This window comes from Lathyrus oleraceus, unplaced genomic scaffold, assembly GCF_024323335.1.
Source record: "Lathyrus oleraceus cultivar Zhongwan6 unplaced genomic scaffold, CAAS_Psat_ZW6_1.0 chrUn0005, whole genome shotgun sequence".
Lineage (NCBI taxonomy): Eukaryota > Viridiplantae > Streptophyta > Magnoliopsida > Fabales > Fabaceae > Lathyrus > Lathyrus oleraceus.
Window position 1 is genome coordinate 16,162 of NW_026112396.1, and position 9,763 is coordinate 25,924.

A 9,763-nucleotide genomic window follows, 5' to 3' on the forward strand; every position below is an offset into this window, starting at 1 on the left:
TGTTTGTTTTGCCGTTAATAAGTGAAAGAAATAAAATATATACAATCAAAGCGCATGAGATATCAGGTGCGATCATACCAGCACTAATGCACCGGATCCCATCAGAACTCCGCAGTTAAGCGTGCTTGGGCGAGAGTAGTACTAGGATGGGTGACCTCCTGGGAAGTCCTTGTGTTGCACCTCTTTTTTTGCGATTTTTTAAATACTTCTTTTTATTTCTGTTAATCGGCGTAAAAGAGTCGGAAAAAGTAGGAGAAGACAAGCATTTCAGCGTTAATTATGTTTGTTTTGCCGTTAATAAGTGAAAGAAATAAAATATATACAATCAAAGCGCATGAGATATCAGGTGCGATCATACCAGCACTAATGCACCGGATCCCATCAGAACTCCGCAGTTAAGCGTGCTTGGGCGAGAGTAGTACTAGGATGGGTGACCTCCTGGGAAGTCCTTGTGTTGCACCTCTTTTTTTGCGATTTTTTAAATACTTCTTTTTATTTCTGTTAATCGGCGTAAAAGAGTCGGAAAAAGTAGGAGAAGACAAGCATTTCAGCGTTAATTATGTTTGTTTTGCCGTTAATAAGTGAAAGAAATAAAATATATACAATCAAAGCGCATGAGATATCAGGTGCGATCATACCAGCACTAATGCACCGGATCCCATCAGAACTCCGCAGTTAAGCGTGCTTGGGCGAGAGTAGTACTAGGATGGGTGACCTCCTGGGAAGTCCTTGTGTTGCACCTCTTTTTTTGCGATTTTTTAAATACTTCTTTTTATTTCTGTTAATCGGCGTAAAAGAGTCGGAAAAAGTAGGAGAAGACAAGCATTTCAGCGTTAATTATGTTTGTTTTGCCGTTAATAAGTGAAAGAAATAAAATATATACAATCAAAGCGCATGAGATATCAGGTGCGATCATACCAGCACTAATGCACCGGATCCCATCAGAACTCCGCAGTTAAGCGTGCTTGGGCGAGAGTAGTACTAGGATGGGTGACCTCCTGGGAAGTCCTTGTGTTGCACCTCTTTTTTTGCGATTTTTTAAATACTTCTTTTTATTTCTGTTAATCGGCGTAAAAGAGTCGGAAAAAGTAGGAGAAGACAAGCATTTCAGCGTTAATTATGTTTGTTTTGCCGTTAATAAGTGAAAGAAATAAAATATATACAATCAAAGCGCATGAGATATCAGGTGCGATCATACCAGCACTAATGCACCGGATCCCATCAGAACTCCGCAGTTAAGCGTGCTTGGGCGAGAGTAGTACTAGGATGGGTGACCTCCTGGGAAGTCCTTGTGTTGCACCTCTTTTTTTGCGATTTTTTAAATACTTCTTTTTATTTCTGTTAATCGGCGTAAAAGAGTCGGAAAAAGTAGGAGAAGACAAGCATTTCAGCGTTAATTATGTTTGTTTTGCCGTTAATAAGTGAAAGAAATAAAATATATACAATCAAAGCGCATGAGATATCAGGTGCGATCATACCAGCACTAATGCACCGGATCCCATCAGAACTCCGCAGTTAAGCGTGCTTGGGCGAGAGTAGTACTAGGATGGGTGACCTCCTGGGAAGTCCTTGTGTTGCACCTCTTTTTTTGCGATTTTTTAAATACTTCTTTTTATTTCTGTTAATCGGCGTAAAAGAGTCGGAAAAAGTAGGAGAAGACAAGCATTTCAGCGTTAATTATGTTTGTTTTGCCGTTAATAAGTGAAAGAAATAAAATATATACAATCAAAGCGCATGAGATATCAGGTGCGATCATACCAGCACTAATGCACCGGATCCCATCAGAACTCCGCAGTTAAGCGTGCTTGGGCGAGAGTAGTACTAGGATGGGTGACCTCCTGGGAAGTCCTTGTGTTGCACCTCTTTTTTTGCGATTTTTTAAATACTTCTTTTTATTTCTGTTAATCGGCGTAAAAGAGTCGGAAAAAGTAGGAGAAGACAAGCATTTCAGCGTTAATTATGTTTGTTTTGCCGTTAATAAGTGAAAGAAATAAAATATATACAATCAAAGCGCATGAGATATCAGGTGCGATCATACCAGCACTAATGCACCGGATCCCATCAGAACTCCGCAGTTAAGCGTGCTTGGGCGAGAGTAGTACTAGGATGGGTGACCTCCTGGGAAGTCCTTGTGTTGCACCTCTTTTTTTGCGATTTTTTAAATACTTCTTTTTATTTCTGTTAATCGGCGTAAAAGAGTCGGAAAAAGTAGGAGAAGACAAGCATTTCAGCGTTAATTATGTTTGTTTTGCCGTTAATAAGTGAAAGAAATAAAATATATACAATCAAAGCGCATGAGATATCAGGTGCGATCATACCAGCACTAATGCACCGGATCCCATCAGAACTCCGCAGTTAAGCGTGCTTGGGCGAGAGTAGTACTAGGATGGGTGACCTCCTGGGAAGTCCTTGTGTTGCACCTCTTTTTTTGCGATTTTTTAAATACTTCTTTTTATTTCTGTTAATCGGCGTAAAAGAGTCGGAAAAAGTAGGAGAAGACAAGCATTTCAGCGTTAATTATGTTTGTTTTGCCGTTAATAAGTGAAAGAAATAAAATATATACAATCAAAGCGCATGAGATATCAGGTGCGATCATACCAGCACTAATGCACCGGATCCCATCAGAACTCCGCAGTTAAGCGTGCTTGGGCGAGAGTAGTACTAGGATGGGTGACCTCCTGGGAAGTCCTTGTGTTGCACCTCTTTTTTTGCGATTTTTTAAATACTTCTTTTTATTTCTGTTAATCGGCGTAAAAGAGTCGGAAAAAGTAGGAGAAGACAAGCATTTCAGCGTTAATTATGTTTGTTTTGCCGTTAATAAGTGAAAGAAATAAAATATATACAATCAAAGCGCATGAGATATCAGGTGCGATCATACCAGCACTAATGCACCGGATCCCATCAGAACTCCGCAGTTAAGCGTGCTTGGGCGAGAGTAGTACTAGGATGGGTGACCTCCTGGGAAGTCCTTGTGTTGCACCTCTTTTTTTGCGATTTTTTAAATACTTCTTTTTATTTCTGTTAATCGGCGTAAAAGAGTCGGAAAAAGTAGGAGAAGACAAGCATTTCAGCGTTAATTATGTTTGTTTTGCCGTTAATAAGTGAAAGAAATAAAATATATACAATCAAAGCGCATGAGATATCAGGTGCGATCATACCAGCACTAATGCACCGGATCCCATCAGAACTCCGCAGTTAAGCGTGCTTGGGCGAGAGTAGTACTAGGATGGGTGACCTCCTGGGAAGTCCTTGTGTTGCACCTCTTTTTTTGCGATTTTTTAAATACTTCTTTTTATTTCTGTTAATCGGCGTAAAAGAGTCGGAAAAAGTAGGAGAAGACAAGCATTTCAGCGTTAATTATGTTTGTTTTGCCGTTAATAAGTGAAAGAAATAAAATATATACAATCAAAGCGCATGAGATATCAGGTGCGATCATACCAGCACTAATGCACCGGATCCCATCAGAACTCCGCAGTTAAGCGTGCTTGGGCGAGAGTAGTACTAGGATGGGTGACCTCCTGGGAAGTCCTTGTGTTGCACCTCTTTTTTTGCGATTTTTTAAATACTTCTTTTTATTTCTGTTAATCGGCGTAAAAGAGTCGGAAAAAGTAGGAGAAGACAAGCATTTCAGCGTTAATTATGTTTGTTTTGCCGTTAATAAGTGAAAGAAATAAAATATATACAATCAAAGCGCATGAGATATCAGGTGCGATCATACCAGCACTAATGCACCGGATCCCATCAGAACTCCGCAGTTAAGCGTGCTTGGGCGAGAGTAGTACTAGGATGGGTGACCTCCTGGGAAGTCCTTGTGTTGCACCTCTTTTTTTGCGATTTTTTAAATACTTCTTTTTATTTCTGTTAATCGGCGTAAAAGAGTCGGAAAAAGTAGGAGAAGACAAGCATTTCAGCGTTAATTATGTTTGTTTTGCCGTTAATAAGTGAAAGAAATAAAATATATACAATCAAAGCGCATGAGATATCAGGTGCGATCATACCAGCACTAATGCACCGGATCCCATCAGAACTCCGCAGTTAAGCGTGCTTGGGCGAGAGTAGTACTAGGATGGGTGACCTCCTGGGAAGTCCTTGTGTTGCACCTCTTTTTTTGCGATTTTTTAAATACTTCTTTTTATTTCTGTTAATCGGCGTAAAAGAGTCGGAAAAAGTAGGAGAAGACAAGCATTTCAGCGTTAATTATGTTTGTTTTGCCGTTAATAAGTGAAAGAAATAAAATATATACAATCAAAGCGCATGAGATATCAGGTGCGATCATACCAGCACTAATGCACCGGATCCCATCAGAACTCCGCAGTTAAGCGTGCTTGGGCGAGAGTAGTACTAGGATGGGTGACCTCCTGGGAAGTCCTTGTGTTGCACCTCTTTTTTTGCGATTTTTTAAATACTTCTTTTTATTTCTGTTAATCGGCGTAAAAGAGTCGGAAAAAGTAGGAGAAGACAAGCATTTCAGCGTTAATTATGTTTGTTTTGCCGTTAATAAGTGAAAGAAATAAAATATATACAATCAAAGCGCATGAGATATCAGGTGCGATCATACCAGCACTAATGCACCGGATCCCATCAGAACTCCGCAGTTAAGCGTGCTTGGGCGAGAGTAGTACTAGGATGGGTGACCTCCTGGGAAGTCCTTGTGTTGCACCTCTTTTTTTGCGATTTTTTAAATACTTCTTTTTATTTCTGTTAATCGGCGTAAAAGAGTCGGAAAAAGTAGGAGAAGACAAGCATTTCAGCGTTAATTATGTTTGTTTTGCCGTTAATAAGTGAAAGAAATAAAATATATACAATCAAAGCGCATGAGATATCAGGTGCGATCATACCAGCACTAATGCACCGGATCCCATCAGAACTCCGCAGTTAAGCGTGCTTGGGCGAGAGTAGTACTAGGATGGGTGACCTCCTGGGAAGTCCTTGTGTTGCACCTCTTTTTTTGCGATTTTTTAAATACTTCTTTTTATTTCTGTTAATCGGCGTAAAAGAGTCGGAAAAAGTAGGAGAAGACAAGCATTTCAGCGTTAATTATGTTTGTTTTGCCGTTAATAAGTGAAAGAAATAAAATATATACAATCAAAGCGCATGAGATATCAGGTGCGATCATACCAGCACTAATGCACCGGATCCCATCAGAACTCCGCAGTTAAGCGTGCTTGGGCGAGAGTAGTACTAGGATGGGTGACCTCCTGGGAAGTCCTTGTGTTGCACCTCTTTTTTTGCGATTTTTTAAATACTTCTTTTTATTTCTGTTAATCGGCGTAAAAGAGTCGGAAAAAGTAGGAGAAGACAAGCATTTCAGCGTTAATTATGTTTGTTTTGCCGTTAATAAGTGAAAGAAATAAAATATATACAATCAAAGCGCATGAGATATCAGGTGCGATCATACCAGCACTAATGCACCGGATCCCATCAGAACTCCGCAGTTAAGCGTGCTTGGGCGAGAGTAGTACTAGGATGGGTGACCTCCTGGGAAGTCCTTGTGTTGCACCTCTTTTTTTGCGATTTTTTAAATACTTCTTTTTATTTCTGTTAATCGGCGTAAAAGAGTCGGAAAAAGTAGGAGAAGACAAGCATTTCAGCGTTAATTATGTTTGTTTTGCCGTTAATAAGTGAAAGAAATAAAATATATACAATCAAAGCGCATGAGATATCAGGTGCGATCATACCAGCACTAATGCACCGGATCCCATCAGAACTCCGCAGTTAAGCGTGCTTGGGCGAGAGTAGTACTAGGATGGGTGACCTCCTGGGAAGTCCTTGTGTTGCACCTCTTTTTTTGCGATTTTTTAAATACTTCTTTTTATTTCTGTTAATCGGCGTAAAAGAGTCGGAAAAAGTAGGAGAAGACAAGCATTTCAGCGTTAATTATGTTTGTTTTGCCGTTAATAAGTGAAAGAAATAAAATATATACAATCAAAGCGCATGAGATATCAGGTGCGATCATACCAGCACTAATGCACCGGATCCCATCAGAACTCCGCAGTTAAGCGTGCTTGGGCGAGAGTAGTACTAGGATGGGTGACCTCCTGGGAAGTCCTTGTGTTGCACCTCTTTTTTTGCGATTTTTTAAATACTTCTTTTTATTTCTGTTAATCGGCGTAAAAGAGTCGGAAAAAGTAGGAGAAGACAAGCATTTCAGCGTTAATTATGTTTGTTTTGCCGTTAATAAGTGAAAGAAATAAAATATATACAATCAAAGCGCATGAGATATCAGGTGCGATCATACCAGCACTAATGCACCGGATCCCATCAGAACTCCGCAGTTAAGCGTGCTTGGGCGAGAGTAGTACTAGGATGGGTGACCTCCTGGGAAGTCCTTGTGTTGCACCTCTTTTTTTGCGATTTTTTAAATACTTCTTTTTATTTCTGTTAATCGGCGTAAAAGAGTCGGAAAAAGTAGGAGAAGACAAGCATTTCAGCGTTAATTATGTTTGTTTTGCCGTTAATAAGTGAAAGAAATAAAATATATACAATCAAAGCGCATGAGATATCAGGTGCGATCATACCAGCACTAATGCACCGGATCCCATCAGAACTCCGCAGTTAAGCGTGCTTGGGCGAGAGTAGTACTAGGATGGGTGACCTCCTGGGAAGTCCTTGTGTTGCACCTCTTTTTTTGCGATTTTTTAAATACTTCTTTTTATTTCTGTTAATCGGCGTAAAAGAGTCGGAAAAAGTAGGAGAAGACAAGCATTTCAGCGTTAATTATGTTTGTTTTGCCGTTAATAAGTGAAAGAAATAAAATATATACAATCAAAGCGCATGAGATATCAGGTGCGATCATACCAGCACTAATGCACCGGATCCCATCAGAACTCCGCAGTTAAGCGTGCTTGGGCGAGAGTAGTACTAGGATGGGTGACCTCCTGGGAAGTCCTTGTGTTGCACCTCTTTTTTTGCGATTTTTTAAATACTTCTTTTTATTTCTGTTAATCGGCGTAAAAGAGTCGGAAAAAGTAGGAGAAGACAAGCATTTCAGCGTTAATTATGTTTGTTTTGCCGTTAATAAGTGAAAGAAATAAAATATATACAATCAAAGCGCATGAGATATCAGGTGCGATCATACCAGCACTAATGCACCGGATCCCATCAGAACTCCGCAGTTAAGCGTGCTTGGGCGAGAGTAGTACTAGGATGGGTGACCTCCTGGGAAGTCCTTGTGTTGCACCTCTTTTTTTGCGATTTTTTAAATACTTCTTTTTATTTCTGTTAATCGGCGTAAAAGAGTCGGAAAAAGTAGGAGAAGACAAGCATTTCAGCGTTAATTATGTTTGTTTTGCCGTTAATAAGTGAAAGAAATAAAATATATACAATCAAAGCGCATGAGATATCAGGTGCGATCATACCAGCACTAATGCACCGGATCCCATCAGAACTCCGCAGTTAAGCGTGCTTGGGCGAGAGTAGTACTAGGATGGGTGACCTCCTGGGAAGTCCTTGTGTTGCACCTCTTTTTTTGCGATTTTTTAAATACTTCTTTTTATTTCTGTTAATCGGCGTAAAAGAGTCGGAAAAAGTAGGAGAAGACAAGCATTTCAGCGTTAATTATGTTTGTTTTGCCGTTAATAAGTGAAAGAAATAAAATATATACAATCAAAGCGCATGAGATATCAGGTGCGATCATACCAGCACTAATGCACCGGATCCCATCAGAACTCCGCAGTTAAGCGTGCTTGGGCGAGAGTAGTACTAGGATGGGTGACCTCCTGGGAAGTCCTTGTGTTGCACCTCTTTTTTTGCGATTTTTTAAATACTTCTTTTTATTTCTGTTAATCGGCGTAAAAGAGTCGGAAAAAGTAGGAGAAGACAAGCATTTCAGCGTTAATTATGTTTGTTTTGCCGTTAATAAGTGAAAGAAATAAAATATATACAATCAAAGCGCATGAGATATCAGGTGCGATCATACCAGCACTAATGCACCGGATCCCATCAGAACTCCGCAGTTAAGCGTGCTTGGGCGAGAGTAGTACTAGGATGGGTGACCTCCTGGGAAGTCCTTGTGTTGCACCTCTTTTTTTGCGATTTTTTAAATACTTCTTTTTATTTCTGTTAATCGGCGTAAAAGAGTCGGAAAAAGTAGGAGAAGACAAGCATTTCAGCGTTAATTATGTTTGTTTTGCCGTTAATAAGTGAAAGAAATAAAATATATACAATCAAAGCGCATGAGATATCAGGTGCGATCATACCAGCACTAATGCACCGGATCCCATCAGAACTCCGCAGTTAAGCGTGCTTGGGCGAGAGTAGTACTAGGATGGGTGACCTCCTGGGAAGTCCTTGTGTTGCACCTCTTTTTTTGCGATTTTTTAAATACTTCTTTTTATTTCTGTTAATCGGCGTAAAAGAGTCGGAAAAAGTAGGAGAAGACAAGCATTTCAGCGTTAATTATGTTTGTTTTGCCGTTAATAAGTGAAAGAAATAAAATATATACAATCAAAGCGCATGAGATATCAGGTGCGATCATACCAGCACTAATGCACCGGATCCCATCAGAACTCCGCAGTTAAGCGTGCTTGGGCGAGAGTAGTACTAGGATGGGTGACCTCCTGGGAAGTCCTTGTGTTGCACCTCTTTTTTTGCGATTTTTTAAATACTTCTTTTTATTTCTGTTAATCGGCGTAAAAGAGTCGGAAAAAGTAGGAGAAGACAAGCATTTCAGCGTTAATTATGTTTGTTTTGCCGTTAATAAGTGAAAGAAATAAAATATATACAATCAAAGCGCATGAGATATCAGGTGCGATCATACCAGCACTAATGCACCGGATCCCATCAGAACTCCGCAGTTAAGCGTGCTTGGGCGAGAGTAGTACTAGGATGGGTGACCTCCTGGGAAGTCCTTGTGTTGCACCTCTTTTTTTGCGATTTTTTAAATACTTCTTTTTATTTCTGTTAATCGGCGTAAAAGAGTCGGAAAAAGTAGGAGAAGACAAGCATTTCAGCGTTAATTATGTTTGTTTTGCCGTTAATAAGTGAAAGAAATAAAATATATACAATCAAAGCGCATGAGATATCAGGTGCGATCATACCAGCACTAATGCACCGGATCCCATCAGAACTCCGCAGTTAAGCGTGCTTGGGCGAGAGTAGTACTAGGATGGGTGACCTCCTGGGAAGTCCTTGTGTTGCACCTCTTTTTTTGCGATTTTTTAAATACTTCTTTTTATTTCTGTTAATCGGCGTAAAAGAGTCGGAAAAAGTAGGAGAAGACAAGCATTTCAGCGTTAATTATGTTTGTTTTGCCGTTAATAAGTGAAAGAAATAAAATATATACAATCAAAGCGCATGAGATATCAGGTGCGATCATACCAGCACTAATGCACCGGATCCCATCAGAACTCCGCAGTTAAGCGTGCTTGGGCGAGAGTAGTACTAGGATGGGTGACCTCCTGGGAAGTCCTTGTGTTGCACCTCTTTTTTTGCGATTTTTTAAATACTTCTTTTTATTTCTGTTAATCGGCGTAAAAGAGTCGGAAAAAGTAGGAGAAGACAAGCATTTCAGCGTTAATTATGTTTGTTTTGCCGTTAATAAGTGAAAGAAATAAAATATATACAATCAAAGCGCATGAGATATCAGGTGCGATCATACCAGCACTAATGCACCGGATCCCATCAGAACTCCGCAGTTAAGCGTGCTTGGGCGAGAGTAGTACTAGGATGGGTGACCTCCTGGGAAGTCCTTGTGTTGCACCTCTTTTTTTGCGATTTTTTAAATACTTCTTTTTATTTCTGTTAATCGGCGTAAAAGAGTCGG

General features: G+C 40.0%; 35 non-coding genes across 35 annotated transcripts; all 35 read left to right on the top strand.

Annotated features, from left to right (window-relative positions):
* The first annotated feature begins 64 nt into the window (after window positions 1-64).
* LOC127110664 (5S ribosomal RNA) lies at window positions 65-183 on the top strand. Its single transcript, XR_007797448.1, has one exon. It is a non-coding gene; the product is annotated as a 5S ribosomal RNA (ribosomal RNA).
* A 161-nt stretch (window positions 184-344) lies between these two features.
* Window positions 345-463, top strand: LOC127110676 (5S ribosomal RNA). The gene has a single exon (XR_007797459.1). It is a non-coding gene; the product is annotated as a 5S ribosomal RNA (ribosomal RNA).
* A 161-nt stretch (window positions 464-624) lies between these two features.
* LOC127110687 (5S ribosomal RNA) lies at window positions 625-743 on the top strand. The gene has a single exon (XR_007797470.1). It is a non-coding gene; the product is annotated as a 5S ribosomal RNA (ribosomal RNA).
* Window positions 744-904: 161 nt separating this feature from the next.
* Window positions 905-1,023, top strand: LOC127110699 (5S ribosomal RNA). The gene has a single exon (XR_007797481.1). It is a non-coding gene; the product is annotated as a 5S ribosomal RNA (ribosomal RNA).
* A 161-nt stretch (window positions 1,024-1,184) lies between these two features.
* LOC127110710 (5S ribosomal RNA) lies at window positions 1,185-1,303 on the top strand. Its single transcript, XR_007797492.1, has one exon. It is a non-coding gene; the product is annotated as a 5S ribosomal RNA (ribosomal RNA).
* A 161-nt stretch (window positions 1,304-1,464) lies between these two features.
* Window positions 1,465-1,583, top strand: LOC127110721 (5S ribosomal RNA). The gene has a single exon (XR_007797503.1). It is a non-coding gene; the product is annotated as a 5S ribosomal RNA (ribosomal RNA).
* Window positions 1,584-1,744: 161 nt separating this feature from the next.
* Window positions 1,745-1,863, top strand: LOC127110732 (5S ribosomal RNA). Its single transcript, XR_007797514.1, has one exon. It is a non-coding gene; the product is annotated as a 5S ribosomal RNA (ribosomal RNA).
* A 161-nt stretch (window positions 1,864-2,024) lies between these two features.
* On the top strand, window positions 2,025-2,143 carry LOC127110743 (5S ribosomal RNA). Its single transcript, XR_007797525.1, has one exon. It is a non-coding gene; the product is annotated as a 5S ribosomal RNA (ribosomal RNA).
* A 161-nt stretch (window positions 2,144-2,304) lies between these two features.
* LOC127110754 (5S ribosomal RNA) lies at window positions 2,305-2,423 on the top strand. Its single transcript, XR_007797536.1, has one exon. It is a non-coding gene; the product is annotated as a 5S ribosomal RNA (ribosomal RNA).
* Window positions 2,424-2,584: 161 nt separating this feature from the next.
* LOC127110767 (5S ribosomal RNA) lies at window positions 2,585-2,703 on the top strand. The gene has a single exon (XR_007797548.1). It is a non-coding gene; the product is annotated as a 5S ribosomal RNA (ribosomal RNA).
* Window positions 2,704-2,864: 161 nt separating this feature from the next.
* On the top strand, window positions 2,865-2,983 carry LOC127110778 (5S ribosomal RNA). The gene has a single exon (XR_007797559.1). It is a non-coding gene; the product is annotated as a 5S ribosomal RNA (ribosomal RNA).
* A 161-nt stretch (window positions 2,984-3,144) lies between these two features.
* LOC127110790 (5S ribosomal RNA) lies at window positions 3,145-3,263 on the top strand. Its single transcript, XR_007797570.1, has one exon. It is a non-coding gene; the product is annotated as a 5S ribosomal RNA (ribosomal RNA).
* Window positions 3,264-3,424: 161 nt separating this feature from the next.
* On the top strand, window positions 3,425-3,543 carry LOC127110802 (5S ribosomal RNA). Its single transcript, XR_007797581.1, has one exon. It is a non-coding gene; the product is annotated as a 5S ribosomal RNA (ribosomal RNA).
* A 161-nt stretch (window positions 3,544-3,704) lies between these two features.
* Window positions 3,705-3,823, top strand: LOC127110813 (5S ribosomal RNA). Its single transcript, XR_007797592.1, has one exon. It is a non-coding gene; the product is annotated as a 5S ribosomal RNA (ribosomal RNA).
* Window positions 3,824-3,984: 161 nt separating this feature from the next.
* Window positions 3,985-4,103, top strand: LOC127110824 (5S ribosomal RNA). Its single transcript, XR_007797603.1, has one exon. It is a non-coding gene; the product is annotated as a 5S ribosomal RNA (ribosomal RNA).
* A 161-nt stretch (window positions 4,104-4,264) lies between these two features.
* Window positions 4,265-4,383, top strand: LOC127110836 (5S ribosomal RNA). Its single transcript, XR_007797614.1, has one exon. It is a non-coding gene; the product is annotated as a 5S ribosomal RNA (ribosomal RNA).
* A 161-nt stretch (window positions 4,384-4,544) lies between these two features.
* On the top strand, window positions 4,545-4,663 carry LOC127110848 (5S ribosomal RNA). The gene has a single exon (XR_007797625.1). It is a non-coding gene; the product is annotated as a 5S ribosomal RNA (ribosomal RNA).
* A 161-nt stretch (window positions 4,664-4,824) lies between these two features.
* On the top strand, window positions 4,825-4,943 carry LOC127110860 (5S ribosomal RNA). Its single transcript, XR_007797637.1, has one exon. It is a non-coding gene; the product is annotated as a 5S ribosomal RNA (ribosomal RNA).
* Window positions 4,944-5,104: 161 nt separating this feature from the next.
* LOC127110872 (5S ribosomal RNA) lies at window positions 5,105-5,223 on the top strand. The gene has a single exon (XR_007797648.1). It is a non-coding gene; the product is annotated as a 5S ribosomal RNA (ribosomal RNA).
* A 161-nt stretch (window positions 5,224-5,384) lies between these two features.
* LOC127110884 (5S ribosomal RNA) lies at window positions 5,385-5,503 on the top strand. Its single transcript, XR_007797660.1, has one exon. It is a non-coding gene; the product is annotated as a 5S ribosomal RNA (ribosomal RNA).
* Window positions 5,504-5,664: 161 nt separating this feature from the next.
* Window positions 5,665-5,783, top strand: LOC127110895 (5S ribosomal RNA). Its single transcript, XR_007797671.1, has one exon. It is a non-coding gene; the product is annotated as a 5S ribosomal RNA (ribosomal RNA).
* A 161-nt stretch (window positions 5,784-5,944) lies between these two features.
* On the top strand, window positions 5,945-6,063 carry LOC127110906 (5S ribosomal RNA). The gene has a single exon (XR_007797682.1). It is a non-coding gene; the product is annotated as a 5S ribosomal RNA (ribosomal RNA).
* A 161-nt stretch (window positions 6,064-6,224) lies between these two features.
* On the top strand, window positions 6,225-6,343 carry LOC127110917 (5S ribosomal RNA). Its single transcript, XR_007797693.1, has one exon. It is a non-coding gene; the product is annotated as a 5S ribosomal RNA (ribosomal RNA).
* A 161-nt stretch (window positions 6,344-6,504) lies between these two features.
* On the top strand, window positions 6,505-6,623 carry LOC127110929 (5S ribosomal RNA). Its single transcript, XR_007797704.1, has one exon. It is a non-coding gene; the product is annotated as a 5S ribosomal RNA (ribosomal RNA).
* Window positions 6,624-6,784: 161 nt separating this feature from the next.
* On the top strand, window positions 6,785-6,903 carry LOC127110941 (5S ribosomal RNA). The gene has a single exon (XR_007797715.1). It is a non-coding gene; the product is annotated as a 5S ribosomal RNA (ribosomal RNA).
* Window positions 6,904-7,064: 161 nt separating this feature from the next.
* LOC127110952 (5S ribosomal RNA) lies at window positions 7,065-7,183 on the top strand. The gene has a single exon (XR_007797726.1). It is a non-coding gene; the product is annotated as a 5S ribosomal RNA (ribosomal RNA).
* A 161-nt stretch (window positions 7,184-7,344) lies between these two features.
* On the top strand, window positions 7,345-7,463 carry LOC127110964 (5S ribosomal RNA). The gene has a single exon (XR_007797737.1). It is a non-coding gene; the product is annotated as a 5S ribosomal RNA (ribosomal RNA).
* Window positions 7,464-7,624: 161 nt separating this feature from the next.
* LOC127110976 (5S ribosomal RNA) lies at window positions 7,625-7,743 on the top strand. Its single transcript, XR_007797748.1, has one exon. It is a non-coding gene; the product is annotated as a 5S ribosomal RNA (ribosomal RNA).
* Window positions 7,744-7,904: 161 nt separating this feature from the next.
* Window positions 7,905-8,023, top strand: LOC127110988 (5S ribosomal RNA). Its single transcript, XR_007797759.1, has one exon. It is a non-coding gene; the product is annotated as a 5S ribosomal RNA (ribosomal RNA).
* A 161-nt stretch (window positions 8,024-8,184) lies between these two features.
* Window positions 8,185-8,303, top strand: LOC127111000 (5S ribosomal RNA). The gene has a single exon (XR_007797771.1). It is a non-coding gene; the product is annotated as a 5S ribosomal RNA (ribosomal RNA).
* A 161-nt stretch (window positions 8,304-8,464) lies between these two features.
* LOC127111013 (5S ribosomal RNA) lies at window positions 8,465-8,583 on the top strand. Its single transcript, XR_007797782.1, has one exon. It is a non-coding gene; the product is annotated as a 5S ribosomal RNA (ribosomal RNA).
* Window positions 8,584-8,744: 161 nt separating this feature from the next.
* LOC127111025 (5S ribosomal RNA) lies at window positions 8,745-8,863 on the top strand. Its single transcript, XR_007797793.1, has one exon. It is a non-coding gene; the product is annotated as a 5S ribosomal RNA (ribosomal RNA).
* A 161-nt stretch (window positions 8,864-9,024) lies between these two features.
* On the top strand, window positions 9,025-9,143 carry LOC127111036 (5S ribosomal RNA). Its single transcript, XR_007797804.1, has one exon. It is a non-coding gene; the product is annotated as a 5S ribosomal RNA (ribosomal RNA).
* Window positions 9,144-9,304: 161 nt separating this feature from the next.
* LOC127111047 (5S ribosomal RNA) lies at window positions 9,305-9,423 on the top strand. The gene has a single exon (XR_007797815.1). It is a non-coding gene; the product is annotated as a 5S ribosomal RNA (ribosomal RNA).
* A 161-nt stretch (window positions 9,424-9,584) lies between these two features.
* Window positions 9,585-9,703, top strand: LOC127111058 (5S ribosomal RNA). The gene has a single exon (XR_007797826.1). It is a non-coding gene; the product is annotated as a 5S ribosomal RNA (ribosomal RNA).
* Window positions 9,704-9,763: the final 60 nt, after the last annotated feature.